General features: G+C 38.8%; 1 pseudogene; it reads left to right on the forward strand.

Moving 5' to 3' along the window:
• The window catches only part of LOC101614637, a 38,920-nt pseudogene extending 15,000 nt beyond the window's left edge, over positions 1–23,920 (forward strand).
• Positions 23,921–24,878: the final 958 nt, after the last annotated feature.

The following is a 24,878-nucleotide window of genomic DNA, read 5'->3' on the forward strand; positions in this document are numbered from 1 at the left end:
AGATTCAAGCTTGACTCAATAAAATTGGACTGGGAGAGAGGGAGAAAGAAAGTGCCTGACTCCTACCTAAGCTTTTGCAGTCACTGTGACCTGTTTATGTCAATGGCAAAGAGTAAGAGATTCTCTCACAGAACCACATCATCTGAGATCTGGAAAATATAGAAAGCCCTGGAGGACACGGCCCTCCTTTGTCAGCGCAAAGCCCCTCTGTGCAGTAAATCAGTCCTCATTGGGAGCTCCTACGCACCAGCCGTCACCGATAAGCTTTGGAGAAGTAGACACGGCTTTTAGGAACTGCTGAACCATGAAGTTGACCTGCTTAGGGTTTTGTTGTAGGCTATTAAATCCAGTATGGCTGTTTCTAAGATGATCTGCTTTCTTTTTCCCTTGGTCTGGTTAAGCAACTCTATCCCTACCTCATTATTGGACTAAAAAAAAAATCAGAATGAAGCAACTTTCTGGTTAAGAATACCACCTTCACACATCAATATAATGAGTGACTTATGCTGACACAGTTTACGGGCTCAAGCGACTGGACACTAATTTTGAGAATTTTGCAGCTAAGAAAAGATTTACTAACTGTGCATGTGCTTGGCTTTTGTTGGCATGAGTACCATGAGTCTTTCCTCCAAAAACAAACTATAAATCTTTAGTAAATATGCATTATTTGGTTAACACATTGTAAATGAATCCCAGTTGCACAGCACAGGCACTCCTCAAGATTATGTAAACAAGTACTCACTGAAAGGCTTGTTTTAAATTGTAAATGAATATATTTCAACTGGAATGTTGTTCTCAGACCTGCCCAGTGGCATAAATCTGGTCATTTGTTTCTTGCACTCTGCTTATTACTAACCAGTGAGAAATGTGCTGATTATTTGCACAAGCCTTTCACACTGTGGGCACAGCTAAATTGCTATTTTATTTTTCCTGTGTTTGATGAGTGTTAACAAGAGCACCATTTGAGGAAGCCCAAACCAAATACTGCTCTTTAATTGGGATGGGGGTGTTTGGGGAAAACCACCTGGTGAGTAATTGTACTGTTTAATGTTTTCAAGTTCACCCACCTCACCATCCCACTCATGATAAGATTAATGAAAAGGAGTTGAAAGAAAGGTAGCACCTTGCTCAGCCAACCTGAATGACTTGCAATCTGGTTTGTCCAGTTACTGGGATATGGATTCATTGGTGTGATAATTCCCAGCTCTCTCTTTTCAACTTCTAACATTACCAAACAAATCCATATTAAGCCTAGGCAGTTATACATTCAGTTTCCTGCAAAGATATCACCATTTTGAGAAGAAAACCGGGAAGCATGTGGCATCCTTTGCATGGCGCATGTTCAGCTGACTCAGACTCTCTCCTCCTTTAAACAATTATTCATGTTTAAATCTTCCCCATCTACTGTAGCTAAAAGATAGTTCTGCAGTATACTGACCCACTAAGCTTTGAAGACAGACATAACATGATTTCATATGCCTCCTTGATATAACAGATCGAGTGCTGAAGCCCATTGACAGACTCAGAAACTACGTTGACTTAGGTACTGCTGGCCTTGGAGCAAGCCTGGGATAATGGAAAAGCCTCAGCTTCTAGCTCTAGATTTGCCCCACGCTGGCTGCATTTTAACATCTGGTTAGCGTTACCTGTGACATGGCAGATTCGGGCAGCCTGGGCATCACTAGTCCTGCTGAAAGTAAACTGCTGGGATGCTTGTGGCATAAAATCCTAGCTGCTCATTTGCATGCATGAGCCAATTTGGGAGTGAGACTCAGTAGGCAAACTGGAGGGCACTTATCATCTGTAAAGGGGATACTTAAATTCCATGTTGAACATCAACAAGGAACTACGGTTTCCTGTTAACTATAAACTCTGTGGTGTTAGTACAGAACAGGTGTACTTCCTTCAGTGTGGTTTCTCTTTGAAGCCTAAATGAAAAAGGCTATGCTTGAGTAAATCTCATTTGCATATATATACTTTCCATCTCCAGTGGTTTATAAGATTATGATTTCCAGTTTGTTTAATATCCTTTCTCCCAGAGTGATCGTGATTCCAACTACCTTTTCTTCATGACATACTACCTTTTTTTTTTTTTCTGATAGGCTACTTTTTCCAATATTCTACTTTACATTTGAAATTCAATTTAGGTGGAAGAATGGAAGTGATGTGCACATTAATTTATACCTGTCAAAATAAAGATAGAAGATTTGTTTTGTTTTCCCTGAAACTTTCTCTTCTATAGATATGAGGTAAGTGATTACTCATGAAAAACTGGCATCATAGGTCTTTGGTACAAAAAGCCCATTTAAGAATGATGCTTATGTGCTTTGTCAAAATGGTGATATAGGGTTTGTCTACTTCCTTTGCTCTACCAAGCATACTTTTCTAAATAAGAAACAGGTGTTCCCATGTAGCATTTCTATGACCCACTATATATGTTCTATGTGCAATTCCACAGACCAAATGGAAAGTCTTCTCAATGACATATGTTTTAGTAAGGAAAACAAAGGATTATAAAAACTAGTGTGTGGTAGTCCAGATAGTTGGCTTATTTTAAAATTCAGGATGTTAAAATCAAATTGAAGAATTAGAAACACCTCCCTTTATCAGCATTCCCATATGCCATGCCTTTCATTAAAAAAAAAAAAAAAAAAAAAAAAAAACTTGAGAAAAGTACAGATTGAGATCCTCACAGCTTTACCTTCTTCTTTTGGTCCACTTCTGACATTGTCCACACAAGTGGGCTATGATGATTGCTTAACTCTCTATAAAACAATGCCAAGGAATACTCCAGCTAAAAGAAGGAAACCCCACTGAGGCCAGATGCAAAGAACAATGGGTCATGTCAATTCAGATCTGGAAGGTATGAGAAGCAGCTCATGGTAGCCTTTTTAGAAATACACTAAAGGTGGGGAGAAGATTCTGATCTGTATTGTCATCTTGGCTATTTAGTTGGACAAGGCAGACTTGGTTGGATAAATTCCAGCTATAATATTGAATCTTTCATGTTGACTGCAACTTCATGGTGTCCTAAATACCTAGAAGAATTCACATGTTTCGGCACCAGGCCAGTAGTAAGTAAGTTGAAACTTTCCTGCTGTTGTTATTTCACCAGCATGCTCTAGTTGGAGATTGTTCTGAACCATTTCCTGCAGGACAGAATCCCCTTGCCTCCGCTTGTATCTGCAAGTACCTAATGGATCTTTAAAATGAAGGTCTTAGCTGATGTGTGCCTCTACTGTTGGCTAAATCTAATGTTTTGAAAATAACGAATTGTTCTCACTTATCTTCCTAAGTACCTAGCTCACTGCCTCCCTCGCCTTCAGAAAATCTCCAGTAAAAGCTTGCTGACCAAAATAATCATGGCCTCCCAAGTACCCATTCTTTAAGATGACAGACAAGTTATTTAATCATCAACATGTGTGGATAGGAAAAGATCTATACTTAAAGAATGTTCAATTTGTGAATTCACTTTCATCTAGGCACAAATTCAGAGGTGGAAATGTCATTTGTATTTTAAAAAAAAAAAGCAGACATTTTTTGAGTCCTACTTGAATAATACCAATATGCCTGGAAAGAGAGAAGACTATAAAACAGATGAAAATGAGCCTCCAAATTTGAGGTGAACCCCTAGCCTTGAAAATGTCTGTTGTCATGTTTGTTCAGTGAGTTTTTTTTTTGTTTTTTTCATGAGCTTGTACAAGAACCTTCTGCTTTTAGACATACTTTGGTAACAGGAATTACCTTGGTGTTCAATGTCATATGACATGTAACTTTCCTCTTAAAAAGTGTGCATTATAGACATAATAAAGCTAATTGGACAAGAGAACAATGGATGGCCATTCTATTGAATGAAATAAGATGTCAATTTCAAACAAAATGATAACATCCCAACCACTAGCCATTCCCCAACTCCCCCCCACCCAATGCCCAAGGCTGACACAAACCCTGGAGTCTTAAAGGATGGAGAAACGTAGGCTGGAGAAGGGGTAAGGCCACTTTAGGCAGAGGCCAGGGGAAAGCATTGATTATTGCATACCTTCAATCATATCACACTGGAAATGCTTTTCCTGACTATAATACAAATGTTAATCAGATTTTATAGAAATTTAATGATTTAGGAAAATTCTCTACTTATTCTCAAAACTGTATTCTTTTAATTATTTTTATTTACTTATTTGCAAGCAGAGAGAGATAGAAAGGAGGCTGAGACACAGAATGGGCACACCAGGGCCTCAAGCTGCCGCAAAAGAACTCCAGATGTGTGTGCTACTGTGAATCTGGTCTTATATGGGTACTAGGGAATCAAATTTGGGTTGGTGGGCTTTGCAGGTAAACATCTTATCCTCTGAGCCATCTCTCCAGCCCAGAACCATACTCTTTTAAAATGAAAATCTAAAATTTATGAGAAATTGCTATTAAATGTCTCAATTTGATCACATTAATATTACCTTCCAAAAATAATCATTGTGTTTTTCTGTTCACTTCACTGAATCTATGTAAATTCAGTGCTGATGAGGCCACAGAAGCAACCTCGAGTCCTGTGGAATTAGAGATTCATGAAGACATATACCCAGTTTTAGAAGAAAATCTCTCAGAAACCAATAATCCTTTATTACTATTTTGGATTTTATTATTGTAGAAGAAATACCTACACATTTCTGTATAAAAATCATGGTTTTAGGGTGATGGATATGCAAATAATTCCGATTTGATCAGTATAGATGTGTACATGTATCAAACATCACATTGTACCAAGGATATAGACAATTATTATGTATAAATACAGTTTGTCAACAAATGGTGAAATATATGAAATAAATCCAGTTTATACAGGATTTTGGAACAGCTTGGTGAGTTTTTCTGACTGGGGAGGAATGGGTGTGTCTCTTTTGAAGTTGGTCTGATCTCAGCTGAGCTGTAATCTTGGAAAGGTTAGAGCAGGCTAGGTCTGCTTCTAAGTTATTCTGACAAAGGCCTTTGGTAGGATGCAGCTTCTTGTCACTGGCTTTCTATACAGCTGTGTAAAAGTACCGTGACAGGAAAGAAAAAAAATGATAAAGAACAATCGTGTCTTTGTGACCTGGCACTGGTAGTGTCCACAGCAAATGACTGGGACAGATAAGTTAGAAGCTCGGGCATGACTCTGTCCATACTCTTCTGGGAAGTCTTGAACTGTACTAGGACACAAATACCAGCAGGTAGTAATCACTGGGGGCTACCAAAATGACTAAAGTTTTCTTTAGAAATTCTCCACATCTCCGAATATACTATGTGATGTAGTCATTAGTTCACAAGTCCTGTGTTCACAAATAAATATTGGCATTTTGTAATATGTGTTGTGTGTGTATGCATGTGATGCACATATGTTTGTCTGTGTGAAAGTGCATATGTAAGCATGTGTGTGTGTGGAGGCCAGAGGTCAATTTCAGGTGCTTTCCTCAACACTCTGCATATATATATATATATATTTATGGGTAGGGATAGGCATGTCAGGGTCTCTTGTTAGTACAAACAAAAGCTAAATGCTTGTGCCTCTTTTTGGGTCTTTATGTGGATACTTGGGAATTGAAGCCAAGCTGATAGGCTTTTCAAGCAAGCACCTTCAACCACTGAGCCATCTCCTCAGCCATTCTCCACCTATTTTGAGACAAGGACTCACTGAACTAGGAACTCAGCAGTTCTGCTAGTCTAGCTAGCCACATCATGCCAGTAATCCTCTTGTTTCTGCCTCCCTAGCCCTGGGATTACAGGCTTGCACCATGATAATCAGGTTCCACATGGATTCCAGGGCTTAAAGCTCTGCTGGCTATGCCACCTCTCCTGCCTGTATCTTTGTTTTGAGCTAAACAATTCTCCCTGGGACATCAAAACAATTTTTTCCAGTCAAAGAGCTGAAGTTTGGAGAAAGCTCTCCCTCTGTGAAGCATGAGTCCCAATAAGGGCAAGGAGGAGAGCTACCTAAGCCCTGGTCAAGTCTCTCAAACAAGGAGGAGCTGTGCTCACCAGTCAGCTCAACTTTGTTATCTGTTTATTTAGATGTGGAAATTCCAGGCAAGATTAAAAATTCCAAAAAATATCCATTGCAAAAGAAAAAAAAATCCAAGTATTGGTTTTACCAAATGAAGTATCACCAAATGAAAATGTTTTTACATAACATGTTTTGGAAGTGGCCAGTGATCAGCTGCATTACTTTACATGACAGGGAGACTGTCTTCTTCATGGGAAACAGTACATCCATATTCAGCAGAAGGCCCAAAGCATCAACTTCCCAACACCTCTCTTTGTGGATTTTAACTGAGTTGTATGGAGCAATAAAAATCAGCTTGGCCCCCTTTCCAGTATGATAGCTATTAATATAAAAGAACATAGTGTCCTTATAAACAAGTAATGAAAGCATATAAATTGATATCACTACAAGTCTTTTTTTTTTTTTTTTTTTTTTTTTACTTTTTAATTAAAGAAGAGAGAGAGAGAACTGGCATGTCAGGGCCTCAGACACTGCAATCAAACTCCAGATACTTGCACCACCTGGTGCACATGTGTGACCTTGAGCTTGTGTCACTTTTGTGCATCTGGCTTATGTGGGACCTGGAGAGTTGAACATGAGTCCTTAGGCTTCACAGGCAAGTGCCTTAACTGCTAAGCCATCTCTCCTGCTCTACAAGTCATTCTTAATTAAATTTCCCAAAGCCATATTCTGTTTACCTAGTTTCAAATCTTTAAAAGTCTATAATTTCTTGGTTTCTTAATTTATTTGTGTATTTTAAAAAATTTTTATTTATGTTTATTTATTTGAGAGCAACAGACAGAGAAAGAGGCAGAGAGAGAGAGAAAGAGAGAGAATTGGCTCACCAGAGCCTCCAGCCACTGCAGATGAACTCCAGATGTGTACGCCCCTTGTGCATCTGGCTAACGTGGGTCCTGGGGAATTGAGCCTCAAACTGGGGTCCTTAGGCTTCACAGGCAAGTGCTTAACTGCTAAGCCATCTCTCCAGCCCTTATTTGTGTGTATTCATGTATAAGTGCACCAGTATAACAGAGCACAGATGTGGAAGTTACAGAACAACTGTTGGGTGTTATCTTCACCTTCCACCTCATTTGAGACAGAACTGCTCATTCCCCAAGCTGGCTGGTCTATGAGCTTGTGGGAAATTCTCCTGTCTCCACCTCCCATTTCATGGTAGGTGTACTAGGATTACAAATGTTCACCACAGCTTCCAGCTTTTATGTGGTGTCTAAGGATCTAAAATCAGTGCAGCACGCTCTCTATCCACTGAACCATTTACAGAACTGTCTTATCATTTCTTTAAAAATATTTCAATTCAAAATATATCTTCCTTTTTTTAGTCTAAGTTAGCAAGATTTTATAAAATGTAAAACCAAAGATGTGTTAGGTTTCTCAGAGATTGTGAATTTAACAGCCTTTTAAAAACATGAAGCTTAATGAAAGTAACTTACCCACAGAAGGGCTTGGAATCAGATTGCAAACCCTATCTTTCCCTACCTTGCATCCAGCTCACAGGCATTCTTTGGGTTTGCATGGAGTCAGTGAGATTACCTAGTCCCAAGAGTCCCATTTTCCCTTTTGCCTAAAGCTTTCCTGCTGTTAATTAGGTGAGAGAAGAGATGCAGGATTAACTCTTTCAGGAGCAACATTTACTTTGATTTCATTAAGTGCAGGCAGCAATAATGATGTAATAAGAGCCACCATTACTGTGGTTGTCCTATTTTAAAGGAATTCCCAGTGTGCCAGAGAGAACTGTGAGATCTAATTCCTGGTCACAGTGCTCCCAGGGAAGGGCCAGAGGGTTTTTGTTGGTTATTTCATTTTATATTGTGGATAGTTCAATACTATTCTTGGTGATAAACTACATTTGAATGTTTTTCTGTTGGTGGTTGGTTCCTTGTCTTTTCTCTGACCTTCCTAAACAGTGAAAATGTCTGTGAAATGCCCTATTTCCATCTGTCTCTATACTCTGTTGAACAGTGGCCACATGGAGAGATTTTTTTCTTTCTATTTCTCAACAATCAGCCTTTTTGGAGAGTCTTAGCAAGGTCAAAAGTTTGCCCTGTCATTGCATAAATGGCAGCAGTAGCTGTGTTTTTAAAGTGCAACATTTCATATCACAATGAAAAAGTAAGTGACAGCCTCATTTGTGTAATACAGTGTCTTGAACTTCCAAAACCAATGACATGTGCAGGGTCAAGAGGAAGGAAAGCATGCCTTGTCTCTACATGTTTTGTGCTGTATTAACTCTTTCCTAGAGTTACTCCTAAAAACATTGCATTCGTTAAGTAAGAGAAGGGGAAATGGCAGAGGCTAGTGAATCAATGCCCACTTTAGATGTCAATGTTTGGGTTTCAAATACAACCGGTAACTTGACTGTAAAACATGCTGTTCTCAAATTTATAGAGCCATGCCACTTTGGTCAGTGGAAAGTTAGGCTTCAAGAATACGGAGAAGTAATTTAAGATTATGGAGCTTAGGAATGGTAGGAAATAAAAACTAAACTAACTGTAATGAAAATTTATTAATGAAGATAGATTTCATGATAAGAAATTGAGTAGCATGAAACCATTTGTTTCCAGGAAAAATGTCAATTTCAGCAGGTGTATTTGTCTATAAGAAAAAGTTGAACCCATAGAACCTTCTTCCATGTTGGGAGAAACAGACTTATCTAGAGTGAAGCGTTACTATTGGCTTTTCCTTAAGTTTTATATGAATAAGGACTTTTCTTTTCTAAAGAAATAATAGAATGCAAGTGATATTGTATCTCCTTGTATAAAAATTAAGAAAAGTCAAAAATCAGTTTAAAGGTATTGTTACCCAATGTAATATTACATCATAGCTAATGAGATTGCTTTGGTGAACCTGCATGCAGAGTTGTCGAGGAGAAAGTGCTAAGTCCTCCAAGTTCTCCAAATCATCCAGGATTCAAGGTTGAGATTATTGCTGATGAAAATAGTACCTTAGGGTTGCAAAAATGATAATCAGACAATTGTAATTGATTTAAAAGTTTTAATACACTATATAATATTCTAAATAGTTCTATCTATGTTAAGTTCTAATGTTACATTACAAAGTTGCTCAAATTATGGATGACTACCACAAAGGGTAGAACTAAAACAGAAACTTAACGAAAGTGGTGGACTTACATTTAAGTCAATGATACATTCTGTGTACTTACCATTTTTCTCTCTGAATCCCACAGGATTCTGTAGTACAGTTCTATGGTGGAAGTCTTTGTGTTTATATTTCCGTTTATTGTGTACATAGCAATAAATCAGAGTAAGGCTGCCACAGCCTTAATGTGTATCAAACTAACCTGGACAAAACTGAGGGTAAAGCAGAATGCTAATATTTATTCTAAGATCCTAGAAAATCAACCTAAATATGAGTATATATTGGAAAACTCTTGGTGTATCTGCATGTATGTATGTATGTATGTATGCATGCATGCATGCATGCATATATATATATATATTCTATCATTCTATCCTGGGTTTATTGTGTATTTTTTTTTTTGAGAAGGGTGACAATCCTTTTCTTTTATGCATGCAGAGACTTTGGTTGGTGGATTAGCTTTTCAAGAGGCAGTTAAGGAGAGTGATTCTGTCCTAGGTAGCAGGGTCATCATGCCTGAATAGAGGGCATAGGGGCCATGGCATGGATGATCATGGGTTCTAGTGGAGAGTCCAGGAGTTTGGAGATGCCAGGACTGTGAGACAGCTACCAAGAAGACCTTCTGACTTGGGGTGGAGTTTCCCCGGGGTACAGGCAGCCCTGCAAGGGCAGAATTGGAACCCAGGTCCTATCTGCTACACATGTGTTAGAAAGAGCTCTCTACCTGATCTCTCTCCCCTTTATCACCCAGCCAAAACTTAGCAGCATATCCAGCCAGCCTGGCTTCTTCCCTGAACACTAGCCCACACTTCTACAAGCCCCTTTCCTCCACTGGGAACATTGCAATAAAATCGCAGATGATGTTTTCTTGTTCTCTGAATCTGGTCCTCTTTATGGAAGGAAGGTACATAGTTCTCTATGTCTCTGACTGTATCTCTTTCTATCTGTATCTCTCTCTGTGTCTGCCTCAGCCTTCATCTGTTTTCCTTTGTATACATGTACTTCTTTCTCTGTCTCTATCTATTATCTATCTATCTATCTATCTATCTATCTATCTATCTATCTATCTATCTATCTATCTATCTATCATCTGTCATCTATCTATCTACCTACCTCAATTTCTTCCCATCCCTTACTAACCCAATGATGTATGCTCTCACTTTGGGGCTGGCAGTGCTGCAAGCCCCTGCTGATCCCCCAGCTCCTTGACTTCTCTTTTCCTAAAACTTCCACTCTAATCCACTTCTAAGATCCCTATTCCCAGAGCACTGTGGTCTCTGTCCTCTAATTTTTGAGTCCTAACATTATGGAGCTGCAATATTTGGCATTTGTCCTGATTGTTTTAGATTTTGCATTGGTTCAGTCATTCCTTGCTATGTCCAGTGTCATCTTTTGCAATGTGAATGTATACTCTGTGCCATGATATGTATTTGAATTGTGTTTTAACATTACAGGCTTATAGTTAAGAGACTGTCTGCCCCCTCTAAGCCTCATTCTAACTCCCTGGCCTCTACTGCAGACACTTACTTAACTCACCTTCTAATAGATCTACCATATGACCCTCTCCTAAGCCTATATGTATACCCTGAAGACTCTATACTTTACTACAGAGATTCTTCCTCAGCCATGCTTGTTGCTTCCCTATTCATTATAGCTAGGAAATGGAGCCAACTTAGATGCACATCAACTAATGAATAGATAATGAAGATGTGGTACATATATACAATGGACTTTTACTTAGTATAAAGAAAACTGAAATTACAAAATTCATAGGAAATTAATCTGGAAAAACTTATACTGTGAGGTAACTCAGGCTCAGAAAGACAAATACCTCATGTTCTTTCTCATATGTGGATTCTAGCTTTGTATATTTGGGTTGGATCGTGTTCCCTAATTCTAACGTGAGCAATGTACACATGGGTATTTGTTATATTACTTGTGTAGTCTGCGATATGTCCCTAGTGAGAATGAGAATCATCACTTTACCAATTCACACATTAACCTGAACTCAGGTTCTCACGCTTGCCAGGCGAGTGCTTTACCAACTGAGTCATCTCTTCAGTACGAGGTGTGCTTCTGAAAGGGGAATTGAACCTCATTGACTGTACAATTGTTGTACTATTTTGTGGGGTTTGAAATGATTATATTCAAAGGGTTGCTAAGAATCTAAGAATGTACATGAGATCATAGGATGGTTTCTATGCATTGACTGTAATTATACCTAATGAGGTAAAACCCTAGGTCACAACCCTACCTGGAGTTAAGATTATTTATTTATTTATTTACTGTAAACAAAGGTTTAGTTTTGTCTGTGAGAGCCTCAGAAAATACCTGGGAAAGAAACAAAGACACACTTGAAAACCATATGGGCTTAAGCTCTAAGCATGGTTCACTGCTATTTTAAAATTTTCTATATAAAGGTAATATTGTTTCTGTGTTATAAACCTTCACGACAAATGTTGGTAACTGTGCTGGGATTCTTACCTCTCAAGTGAGAAGAGATGTCAACCAGATTCCAGAGTAAGAGGTTCCTTTCTTTTCTTATGTACCCAGAATTTCTCCTGTATTGCTAGTACACCTGACACCCCATACATTTATCCCTGTGCAGCCCAAGTTGTCAATTTCTCTCTTTCTATTGGAGAATCCCCATATAAAGTTGCTTCCATCAATAAAGAAAACTCCTACGGCCATACATTCCCCTCCATCTGCCACCTAAGCTGCATGCCAGCTCTCACTGCCAGACCGTTTCTCTGGCATCAGCGGCATGCACCCTGCCACAGCTCTTCTCCTTCATTGTCTATTCTCTCCTCTGCTTTCTGGACATGCCACCTCTCTAAATAATTGCTATCAAAATCAGCAACAGTTTCATCTTGCTTGTTCCTAGCGGCCATGACCTCCTTTCATGTTGCTGCAGCATTGAAAAGTATTGAATTCTCTTTTAGATGTTCCAGGACTTAAAACATAAGTGATTTTGAATGCCCTAGTTAAGAAAAAGAATTGAACAGCGTAATTATCATGTACTTATGAAAGTAAATATTTATTTAGGGTAGAAAATAAATCACAAATATTGCAATCATTAAAAATTCAAAAATACCATCAACATAAAAAACAAAAATGGTAATTCTGCTACAATTTATTTCATTCAGTTTTGTCAGCATAAACTTTTATTGCCTCTTTGTATGGTAATGATCTTGATAGAATGTTTTTGATAATAAGAATAAATAACTTAGTTTCTCTTCTGGAGTGGGTAATAAATATCCTTTCTTATTTTCCTCACACCTTCTGTGTCAGGCATCTAGGATAGCTTAGCTCGACCCTCGTCTTCTGAGGTTCTCAAAGGATGCATTCTAAGTAGCAGCCCACATAGGTTGTCATCAGAGGCTAGGCCCGGATTTACAGCTGCGTTCCCTTGGCTTGTGGGTAGACTTACTATTCTTGATGCTGTAGGGTTGGTAGCAATAGCTTCTTCAAATTCAGCAATCAAACAGTCTAGCATGAAAGGCTATAGTCTTACATATTCACATAGCTGTAACTATTTGTATTCATAATCATTTTTACATCCCATCGCTTGGAAGCAAGTCATGTATCTTGCACACGAAGAAGGTAAGGGGTAAAAAGAGTCATGAACCACAGGAGGGAGAGTCATGGTGCTACCTGGAAGGCTGCTTGGAACAGATGAAGAAAGCGCATATAGCAATATTTGCTACATGCAAGCACTAGTTTAATAAGTTCACAATCATTTGCACATATCAATGAGGCCCAGTGCAGCAGCGTGTGTCTTCTTTCTACATAAACGAAAGAGAACCTTACTGTTTCAGAAGATTCCAAAGCCAGACAGTTGAACGAGAACTTGGGCTTGTAAATTTCAGTGTCTAGTTGGTCCCCCTGTGATGTTAGCTTCCTCTAATAAAAAAGTCAGGCTGAGGATCTGTAGCTTTTTTTTTGAGTAAAAAGAAGCACAATCTTTATTGAAAAAAGACCCTGTAGTTTTTAAATAGCAGAAGCAGTAGACAGCTACACATCTTTTAAGCATAAGCCATTTGTTGACAACGAATCCCACTCCTGGTTTTCATTGGTCTGTGATTAAAATGAATTCACTTCGTGACATGTCTTGGTATATCACTAAGTCTTCAGGTCTACACCCAAATATTTTGTAGACCTTGTCCCATTTCTCTTTTGTAGGTACTTTAAGTTAACCTTAGAAATCATCACAGCTTTCTAAAACCAAGCTAGAGATGTTCGTCTTTGGTTTATCTAAAAACAAGGAGCAAGACTCATCTTCATGGGCGTAAGGGTATTTTCATTGGTGCTACTGGTTCAGCTGTACTTTGTTTAATTTCAAGGCACTGTGTATTCTTTTCTTTACTGTTATTCTTCACTAGGCACTCTATATAAACATTCCTTATTATTATAAGCTTTATCTTCTACATAGATGGCATGGTTTTTAAGGCACAATATCCAGAAGTATTCACCTACCTATTTATATGACTCCACACAGAAATATTAGTCTTTTAACAGTATATGCCACATTAGCAATACGAGTGTATTTTGAATCAAAGATGAAATGTGCAGCCTGTAATGTGTAATGAACTTGCACATTTTTGCCATGCATATTGGTTTTATAATTGAACTCAAGAGATTGAATTTTGGATTCACTTCTGCTCTAATAAAAATGTGCAATACCAGTGTTTCTGTCCCTGCTTGGATACACAATTTGAGAGTTTGGTTATCTGTTGGGGTAGAAATGTGGTTTCATGCCTCTGTTGAGAAAATAATGTCATAATTTATGCAATCACACCATTAAATAGAAAATAGTCCATCTCTGCATGTCGTCCTTTTGAAAGAATTGCACACTAATATTGAACTACCAGTTCTCAGAACAGGTATCATTAAAAATATGTCAGAGCCACATGTTGGGTCATGATACGCAGAGACATTTATCCTATCCATAACTGTGGGCTAACTCCAGAATGCATGACCCATATACGTCAACAAGGAGGGGCTAGTGGGAGGGGGTAGGTCATGGATGAACCTAACAATGATACCAAATTGACTGTATTCGCTGGGTACAAAACTAATTAATAAACAATGCCAAGATATTTGAAAGCATTACCTTAGACTGGTGTTATTACTGTTAATCATCTAAGCACTTAGATAAATGTTTACATTGATATGAATGTTTAGATTTTCAGTTTTAGGGGTGTTCAGGGTACATGCAGAAGCAAGTATTTCCAGACTTTACCCAAGATAGTACTTATATAACATTCTACTTTTATTACCATTGAATAGTTTTATCAATCCATCACAGAGATATAATAGAATTCATTTAATAACTTTAAAAGTCTTTAAATATTTGAATTAAAATTAAACCCCTAGATAAGCTCACTCTGAATTATTGTCACCTGTGTATCATGAGATTTTTAAGGACTTGGATAATCTAAGTTAAAGTTAGGCATATTGCTTTATTTTTGCATTTGCCCCTCTGCCCTTGCATAGAACTGTAATTTTTATATGTTTATCTCATGTGTGGACAAACCATTTAGTCATTGTTTTAACAGTATCCTAAATAAAGAAAAAACAAATATCCTAATGCTAAAATGACCAAAAACCATCCAGTGAATGTTTTCAATTTGAAATTACTACCTGGAAAGTTGCTTTAAGAGTCTGTAATCCCGAAGGACCTTTGACAGGTGGAGATAGGAGAACGCCCACAAGCTCATGGCCAGCTTCTGTGCCTCTGCCTCGAACGAGGTGGAAGGAAAGGGCTGACAAGCTGCACTAACCTTTGACCTCCATGTATGCACCCAGCACATATGGAAAGGCACTCTCACACGCACTTCACACATGCACACACACAAGATTAAAAGAGAAAAACTGCTTTTAGTATATTATGATAACTGACTATTAAATAGATAGAATATAATCTTGAAATTTCAAAATGAAAACAAGGATTATAGCATGTACTTACATTTACTTTGTTGAGTCATTTGTGTATGTGTTAACTTACTACCTCCTCATAACACCCGATAACCGAAGCACCGTTACTTTACTAATCTTTAAAAAAAGGAAACTGAGGAATAAGGAAGGTAAATGACTGTTAAGGAGCAAAGCTGAGACTCCAGGACAGCAATCCTAGATCTTAATAACTTCCCTGTCTTTTCCTTATCCTCCAGAGGTCAACACAGAGTTCTCATGCAGTCTGCTTTTGACAACAGTCTTCTATTAAATTGTTTCCTTGTTTTTTCCTGCTACTGAATTGTGTCAACATGAGCAAGGAGTGTTGTCTAAAGTTCATTCCTTTTATCACATACCATTTCAACATCAGTTCAGTATTGCCACACAGGTTCTTGGAGAGAGTATGGCATCAGCTACCTGAACAGAAGCATCATAGGAAGGAAAACGTTAATTTTGGCTTACAGTTCTAAGTGACAGAGCCCTTCATGACAGGGAAGACACTGATGGCCTGCTTGTCACGTGGGTGGCAGGGAATCTGAAGGTGAACCAGAAGTGGGGCTGGACCACAAAACCTTAAGGCTGCTCCACTCACCCACTTCCTCTAACAAGTGTCGATTTCCCAGAGGTTCCACTACCTTCCCACACCTCCCCTACTACCAACAGAGGACCCATTAGTGAAGTCCATGAGCTTATGGGGGGGGGGGCATTTTCATTCAAACCACAAGTGATTTGCTCTCTAAGACTAGTGGCAAAGACCCATTTCCTCGCTGTTCCACTCCACAGCTCTGCCCCATGCTTAGAATAATGACAATGGATATCCTTTAATTACCCAATTGCTGTGCTCAATTATCTCTATTAAAATAACCAAATTGATTTTCTGTTGTAAATGACATCTTGAAATCTATATAATTCTATATATGTTAGTAAAAGAAATAATAAAGTAAATATTTTGAAATCAACCAATCACTTTGGTCAGTATTATGACAGATCCGTATGTCGAATACAGATGTTTTTACTTTCCTCTCCTGAGTCCCTGTGAGCAGACCACACTGCTGCATTACCCAGCAGTCCTCGCTCTCCGCGCTGCTGTTGCCTTCTGCTTGCTCCTCAGAGCCATGGCCCATACAGAGTCAGTGAGTGTCCTCAAAGGGTGGCCTTTCTCTAGTTAGTGCTTGCTTGAGAGGTAATTAACTTTGAAGAAAACAGGTATTTTAACTGAATCACAACAAATTATGTTAGTGATCTACTTGATTTTGGATACAAAAACATGCCATTAATGTGGATTATTTAAATATTAATTTTTAATGTGATTTTTAACATTGCCATTAGATATATATTTTCATGATAATTTTTGATACCATCTATTTTAAACCTGATTCTAAATTTCACTGTTCTAGATTTAATAGGCACTGAAAGAATTAAATGGCAAATCAATTTTTAAGTGTTGACTTAACTTTATATCAAATACAATAGCCAGAAATTATTCCATTTTATTCTCAAGGATTGTACAGTACCATCTATATCCAAGATAACTCTTCATGTCTTATTTTATGATAATATGGTAAATAATTTCAGCTCGTGTTTTTAGCTGTGATATATATGATATGTAATGAAGAGGTTATTATTTTTCTAGTAATTACTACTTTTTGTAAGGAAACTTTTTTCATACAAAGCATTAAAATATCATTAGTTTTATTGAAGCCCCAAGCTATTATTGCTATTATGGCATTCAGTGTCAAAAGAAATATTTGTTATACTAACACATTCTTTTGGACACTTTGGGATTCAAATTTAAAAATTAGTTACAAAAATGTTGACTAATCACCTGTTGGTGAATGTACAAATCAATATGTGAAAAATATTAAATTACATGGAATAACCACATCCAGAACAACTTACAAATTAGAAGCAAAAGAGTGATACAAGTGTTATTTTGCATGTATTTGTAACACTGTGTGATATTTTACAAACTAGGCTGATTATTACTTGTTGAAAGAGCTAACCCATTTACTGAAAATGAGAAGACCTACCAAACACAAGGAAATCCAGTAGGAACTTTCTAGCTCTGTTAATGTGCTGACCACCTCTGAATTCTTTCCTAACTACTTCTTAATGCTTTACACAAGTCATGACCTTCTTATATCTCTGTCAAGAAGAAGATCAGGTGACTTGAAGATGCAGAAGGGCTATAGAAATATAGGTTATATCCATGTGTACTCTTTAAAGCTATTTACCAACATAGGTCTCCTAGAATTTTTAAAGTACATATATTTTTTGACTGAGCTCAATTTTGACTCATTTTTATTTTTAAGTTTCTGCATTACACCTGAGTTGTTTCTGCAAAAGCCATGGGACTGAATTTTCTCCTTCAAACTTGCAGTTTTACTTAATCATAGTTCTCTAGTATCTGAGTTATATATCTATATCATTTATATGTATTAACTATCATCTATCTATCATCAATCTATGCAAATGTTTAAGGGTTCTGACTGGTATTCACTAAGTAAACAGATCTTTTAAAAATGTCATTTAAGGGACTGAAAAGATGATTTAGTGGCTAAGTGCTTGCCTGCAAAACCAAAGGACCCAGGTTCAACTTCCCAGGACCCACATAATTCAGATGTACAAGGTGTCATCTGGAGTTTGTTTGAAGTGGCTGGAGTCCCTGGTGTGCCCCTTCTCTCTCTCTCTCTCTTTCTCAAATAAATAAATAAACAAATAAATAAATAACAGCTGGGTGTGGCAAGCGCCTTTGAAAAAAAATCATTTAAGGAAGAAATTATCTTCTGCTGAAGAAATGGTTCAGTGTGTAAGATGCTATTGTGCAAGAGAGGAATGTGCAGATGGCTTGGAGAAGAAAAGTCATCAATGGTCCATCAGAGCAGTGGACTTTGTGAAGTGTACAAACTGCCCCCAAGCAAGACAAGTCTGCTGGGGCAATAGTGGCGTGACTGTTGTGGGGATGACCAGCTGCTCTCTTACTGAAGGTAAAGACTGTCCTACAGAAGAAAATTCATGCCTAGTATTGAAAACCTAGTTAGAACGTATGGTTCAAAAGGTCATAGACACTAGAGGGTTGTTTGGCTAAATGGGTATGCTGTGTCCATCTAGTTGTCCTCTAAATACTCCATTTATGCTCATATAGTAGTGTTGTTCTCACTTTTGATCAGAGAAGCTTCTTTTTGTACATGTGAAGAAACCCAGGGAAAATTGAACTCATCCAATCTGAGAAGAAGTGACAATTAGATGCACAGTATTAAATGAAACATCTCTATCACACCCTCCAAGACTCAAGGAACCTCGCAGAAGAGGCAGTGGAAAGAATGTGAGGGCTGGAGCATGGAAGGACCTTAACATTATGCTCTGGACACATGGTGCACTGTACATTCAAGACTACAAGTGGTTGTTGTTACCTGCATGATATGGTTCCCATGAACATATATAATCAAGGATGGTGAAGGAAGGCAAAAACAAGAAGAAAGAAAGAGAGAAATAAAGGAAAGAAGGAAATAAAGAGAGAAAGAAAGAAAGAAAGAAAGAAAGAAAGAAAGAAAGAAAGGAAGGAAGGAAGGAAGGAAGGAAGGAAGGAAGGAAGGAAGGAAGGAAGAAAGAAAGAAAGAAAGAAAGAAAGAAAGAAAGAAAGAAAGAAAGAAAGAAAGAAAGAAAGAAAAGGGATGGAGGGAGGAAGAAAGGGAGGAAACAAGGGAATAGAAAAATGGGAAAAGAAGACATCAAAATGGCAGAGGAAGTTAGGGGTTCAGTGGACAGGTGACAGGAGACAGCAACGGGGAGGGATTATGATCAAATACATTATGAACATATGTAAAAAGTGTCCATAAAAATGCTATGCAAACATCAGACAAAGCTATTATTCAGACCTCTGAAGAAAGTGGCTCATAGCAGATGTGGACCTCAGAGAGATGTAGCCTTATTCTAGATGCTCAGTCTGAAGGATATGGGTGGTATGAATCTGTATCTGTTGTGTGGAAGGAAGAGGGAAAGGGCTGGGAGAAAGCCCAGTTGGTATTTTGAGCATTCGGAGGTATGGCTCATTGCCTAGACCACAGAAAGGCATAGACCAGGTAGTTCTGAAAACATGTAAAGAAAGCTAAGTGACAGCCACCAGTGTCTTGTGATCCTGAAAATCTAAAAGGAGAACAAGGTGGAACCCACTGCCTCTTCCCCTGCCTTCAGATAGCTCTTCCAGTGCCTCTCATTGACATAAACCGTAGAAGACGTAGCATGGAGGGAGTGCAGCCATCACAGAGCAAAGTACAAGAAAACCAACATGAGCCAAAAAACAACTGATGCACAACAGTACTACTGGCAAATCCAGACACCTTCTGACCAATTACTTGCTTTCAAGAGGCTGATGTAAAAATGTATTTGGCTCTAAACACACACAGGAAGTGTTCAGAAATCTCCTTTTTGAGGTGGAGGACAAAGCTGTGGATTTCTTCTATTTTGTAACAAAGCATACTATAAAATGATATCTGAAAAAGTTTCATAGGCCATACTGAGATGCTAAGTTGATGGAATGAAATAAATTCAGAAATATGCACATTGTAGCTTAAGATTAAAATGGCATTAAAAAATAACTGACAAATGAGTTAACAGAAGATTTCATTGGGACAATTTATACTTCACTGAGAGAATATAATTAGATCATTACCACTGCATGCACATATAAAATTCCTTTCAAAAGTTATTATTTATGAAAGATAGAATGGCATAGTAAGGCCTCTTGCCACTGCAAATGAAGTCCAGATGCATGTTCCACTTTGTGTATCTGGCTTTTATGTGGATAATGAGAAATAGAAACAAGGCTGGTAGGCTTTGCAAACAAGTATCTTGGACCACTGAGCCATCTCCACAGCCCCACTTCCAAAATTCTTGATGGATTTATAACATAGAAATAAAATTTATTTATTTATTTATTTATTTATTTATTTATTTATTTATTATGTATGCATGTGTACACATACATTTATCTCTTGCCATTGCAAATGAATACCAACCTGGCTTTATGTAGATGGCTGGGGAATTGAACCTAGGCAGGTAGAGTTTGCAAGCAAGTACCTTTAAGTCCTGAGCCATTGTAGCAGACAGATTTAGGAAATGAACTTCCAGACCAGGCACAGATATGGAGGAAGGGATATTTATTGAAGCTTACAGATCTGAGAGAAGTTCCATAATGGCAGAAGAAGCTGGCCTGCCTTCACAGGCCCATACAGACAGAGAGAAGCACAAGCCTAAAAGCCAAAAGCCACAGCACACTTCGGGAATCCCAGCTAGGCACACTTTGCATATCTTTAGGTTGAAATCTGAAACCCACCACCGCACCTTAAGTTTCAACCAGTGACGTTGCCTCCTGCCAATTGGCTGCAGATCAAACTACAAACAATAAAGAACTGAATATATTGGGGGCCATCTATTCAAATCACTACATTCTGCCCCTGGCCCCCAATAGATTTATGACCATCACACATTGTAAATTTTACTCAGTTCAGTTTCAAAGGTCCCCACATTCTTGACCAATTTAAGATATTAATACCTGTAAAATCAAACAAGTTAAACATTTATAACATATAAAGGCACAGACTAAACATTTTCAACTGGTGTAAGACATAGCAAAGAGAGACTAAAACAATGCAAACTCAACCACCATCAAACAAGCATCAAACTTCAGGAGTTCAAGTTCAACATAACCAGAGACTGACAGTATCCATTCCACCCCTCCAGCTGGGCAGAGTAGTCAGCTAACACTTTCATCCCAGGATAGCAGTGCACTCTACGGTAGCCCTTGCATAGTCCTGGTATATCCAAAACATCTTCAGGTCTTCATGCAAACCACGCTCCATCTTCCAAAGGCTCTTTCAGCCTATCAGGGCATCATGCCCTGCCTCATGCTGCATCTCAGTAGCAGCTCCTGGAACCATGTGCAATTCATGACCACTCCTCACATTTTCCAAAGGCTCTTTCTTTCAGCCTATCAGGGCATCAGGTCCTACCTCATGCTGCATTCCAGCAGCAGCTCCTGGAAGCATGTGAAATTCACAACCAATCCTCACATTTTTCATGCTTCTGAAACCAATACCAGGTGTGCAGGACACAGCCATATTCTTAATTCATAGACAAAATAAATCATAACCTTGAAAAACAGGTTCCTTCTCCAGTCAACTCTTTCCAAAAGTGTTTGCATTTCTATGATAGTCTTTCCTCAGGCATCCTTTCCATGGTAAAGCAATTGGGCCATCTTCCTTTAAGATTGCTAATGTGTTTGACAATAGAAGATTCAGTAACCTAAAACCAGTCTCAGTGCCTATAATTTTAACTTGCTTGAGGTTTTCCAGCTTAAAATCTTAAATTTCTCAGTCCAGTATCTTTAGCCAAGCACATCAGCCCATTACAAATTTAACCTTGATCAAACTCTCTGGGCCTGGGCAGCAGGACATAGCCAGCCCTTATGCCAGTAGCCCTATTCCAACAAAGTCCTCTGTTGTCTTTCCTTCCCCTTAGAAAGCTCATAAGCCAAGCCTCGAAGTTCAATACTGTATGCACTTAGCATTCTCAAACTCTCATCAGAATAGTCCATACAACTTAGCTTACCACTCCACAAGCCATCTTCATTTGCAATCACCAAGTCCATGCCTACTCCTCCAAACCAAAGGTTCCAAAAGATCAGTATCCACATGGCCAGGTTCATCTCAGTCCACTCCTCGGTACCAAGTTCTGTAGCAGACAGATTCAGGTTTATTGAGATGAACTTCCAGACCAGGCACAGTTATGGAGGAAGGGATATTTATTGAAGCTTACAGATCCAGGGGAAGTTCCATAAATGGCAGAAGAATCTGGCCTGCCTTCACAGGACCAAGCAGAGAGAGAGAAGTACAAGCCAAAAGCCACACAGCACAGCATACTTCAGGAACTCCTGCTAGGCAAACTTTGCATATCTTTAGATTGAAATCTGAAACCCACCACCAAACCTTAAGATCCACCCAGTGACATTGCATCCAGCCAGTTGGCTGCAGATACAAACTACAAACAATAAAGAGCTGAATATATTGGGGGCCATCTATTCAAGCCACCACAGCCATCTTTCTAGCTAAAATTTATTTTTTAAAGTGAAAAAACATCAAAACATGCATAATCTGGGCACCAGAACCTTAATAAACAGGGGACAAAAGGTTTGTATCAAAGAAAACTGGACTTATTTGACTGTACTACAGTAAGCCAAAAGAATGGTGAGTACACTACAATAATGTTTTAGGCAGCATAAACTGGAGCCAATGTCTGCTTAGAATCTTGGCTGAAAGTGTTTGCCCCTCTGAGGCTCCTGTTCTACACGTAACGGGGCTTTAATAATAGCACTTCAAAGGCTCATTCTGCGATTCAACAATTCCCACGAGGTATTTAGCACACTGTGTATGTAATGCATGGTAATGAATCCATAATGCCTATACAACGTCTGCTTTCTTACTGGCTTATTGATGGTCATCTCAGGGACTGGAAAGGTGGCTCACAAGTTAAAGCACTTGCTTGCGAAGCCCGCTGACCTGCTACCCATGGGAAACCATATACACAAAGTGAAGCAAGCTTCTTGAGTCCATCTGTAGCAGCAAGAGGCCCTTGCATACTCTTTCTCTCTCTCCCTCTCTTTCTCATAAATAATAAATAAACAAACTCCATTTGAAAAATAAAGTTAGGTGCTGGAGCCATTGCCACCAGGTCCACATCCCCTGTTGTGCCCCCAAATCCCTTCCATTGGGTCCAAATCTCAAGCATCCACTGACTGTGAACCTTCTCAAGAACGAACAGGGTCCCCAGAATAAGACTACAGTCCTGGGGGTTGATCCTGGTGGCATGACCTGTGCCATCAGTATTCTAATGGCAGATTAGCAGATGGGCTTACTGTCATCATTGTCATGGATGACAAAGTAAGCGAGAGATGGAGAATTTCCAATATGGCACCCTTTTCCTTCCAACGCCCAAAACTGCATCTGGCAAAGAATATAGTGTGACTGCAAACTCCAAGCTGTTCACCATCACTCCTGGGGCAAGAGGGAGAAATCTGTCTTAATTTGGTCATCATAACATGAACATCTTTAAGTTCATCATTCCTACTGTGGTAAACTACTGCCTGAGCCAAAAGCTGCTTTGTGGTCTGCACCCAATGGACATCTTGACCTGTGTGGCTTGGGAGATAAGAGGCTTTCCCCACAACCATGTTATTGGAAGAGGTTGCAAGTTGGATTTGGCCAGGTTCTGCTACCTGATGGGGGAGACTGGGAGGTCACCCACTAAGCCAACATGGATGTGTCCTAGGGGAGCATGGGGACTCTAAGATGTCTGTGTGGAGTGGGGTGAATGTCACTGGTGTCTCCCTGACCAATCTGAACCCAGAGCTAGGCACTGATGCAGACAAAGAACAGTGGAATGAGGTTTACAAACAGGTGGTAGGCAGTGCCTACGAGGTGATCAAGCCAAAAGGCTATATCCATCCTTGGCCACTAGACTGGCTTTTGGTGGCAGATTTGGCAGAGAATATAATGAAAAACTTCTTAAGCGGGTACATAAAATTTTCACCATGATTAAGGGTCTTTATGGAGTAAAGGATGATATAGTGTTTCTTGCATCTTGGAACAAAATGGCATCTCAGATGTTGTAAAGGTGACCCTGACTTCTGATGAAGACATATGTTTGAAGAAGAGAGCCGATACACTTTGGAAGATCCAAAAAAAAGCTACAATTTTGAAGTCTTTCTACATTCCACCACCTCACTGTCTAGACCTTAGCAGGATTTCTATTGGAGACCTGTTTGTTGTTCTTTTCACATAGTCTCTGATTAGTGCTGGTTTATTAAGAGGGTCTGAGAAAACATCAACTTCTGACATTAGAAATAGGAATGGTAATATAAGAGCCAGAGGAAGGATAGGACTACTTATAATGCACCTTTCCAGACACAAAATGGCCTGAATATCCATGACCTCACAGTGCTTGGCACAACCAATACAAGAGGTAGGAGGAAAAGATGATGACATCAAAATAAAATAGAGACTGATTAAGTGGGGGAGGAGATGTGATGGAGAATGGAGTTGTGAAGAGGAAAACGAGGGGAGATTATCATGGTTTATTGTCTGTAATTATGGAAGTTGTCAATATTTTTTTAAAAAAGATAATAAAAGAAACAGAAAGAAATAATAATAGTTCCCACAACCCCATGGCTGTATCCTGATGCTGAATGGAATTTGTGTAGTCATGAAGTGGTTAGTACAGAGTTCCACTGAGATACCACTGCCAGAGGTGAATAGGCTCCAACTGCCCATCAAATATAATGTGTTACTGTGTGCCATGTACCTTCAACAAACCTGCCTCATCCCACTTTTTGCCCTAGCCCATCCTAAGATCAAGTGTAAAAATCCATTATTGCACGTCCTGTGCATAACTGTTCTAGAGGATCATATTTTGTATATAGATTTAGTAGTAGTTTACATTGCCACATAATGTAAAAAGCAAAATCTACATGGGAATAATACAACCAACTACCCATGTGTCATGCCATCTGAAACACCAAATAAACCCTGAACATTGAAAAAAAGAAAAGAAAATAGTTAGCTTTAAAGAATTATTTGTTTTCTTTCTTTCTCTTTTTCATTTTCTTTGAGTTTTTCTTTTCCTTAATATTTTAGTTATTTATTTGAGATATAGAGAGAGACAGGAAGAGGCAGAGAGAGAGAGAATGGTTGCACCAGGGCCTCCAGCCACTGCAAATGAACTCCAGACACATGCACCCCCT

The sequence above is a fragment of the Jaculus jaculus genome, chromosome 12, assembly GCF_020740685.1.
Source record: "Jaculus jaculus isolate mJacJac1 chromosome 12, mJacJac1.mat.Y.cur, whole genome shotgun sequence".
NCBI lineage: Eukaryota > Metazoa > Chordata > Mammalia > Rodentia > Dipodidae > Jaculus > Jaculus jaculus.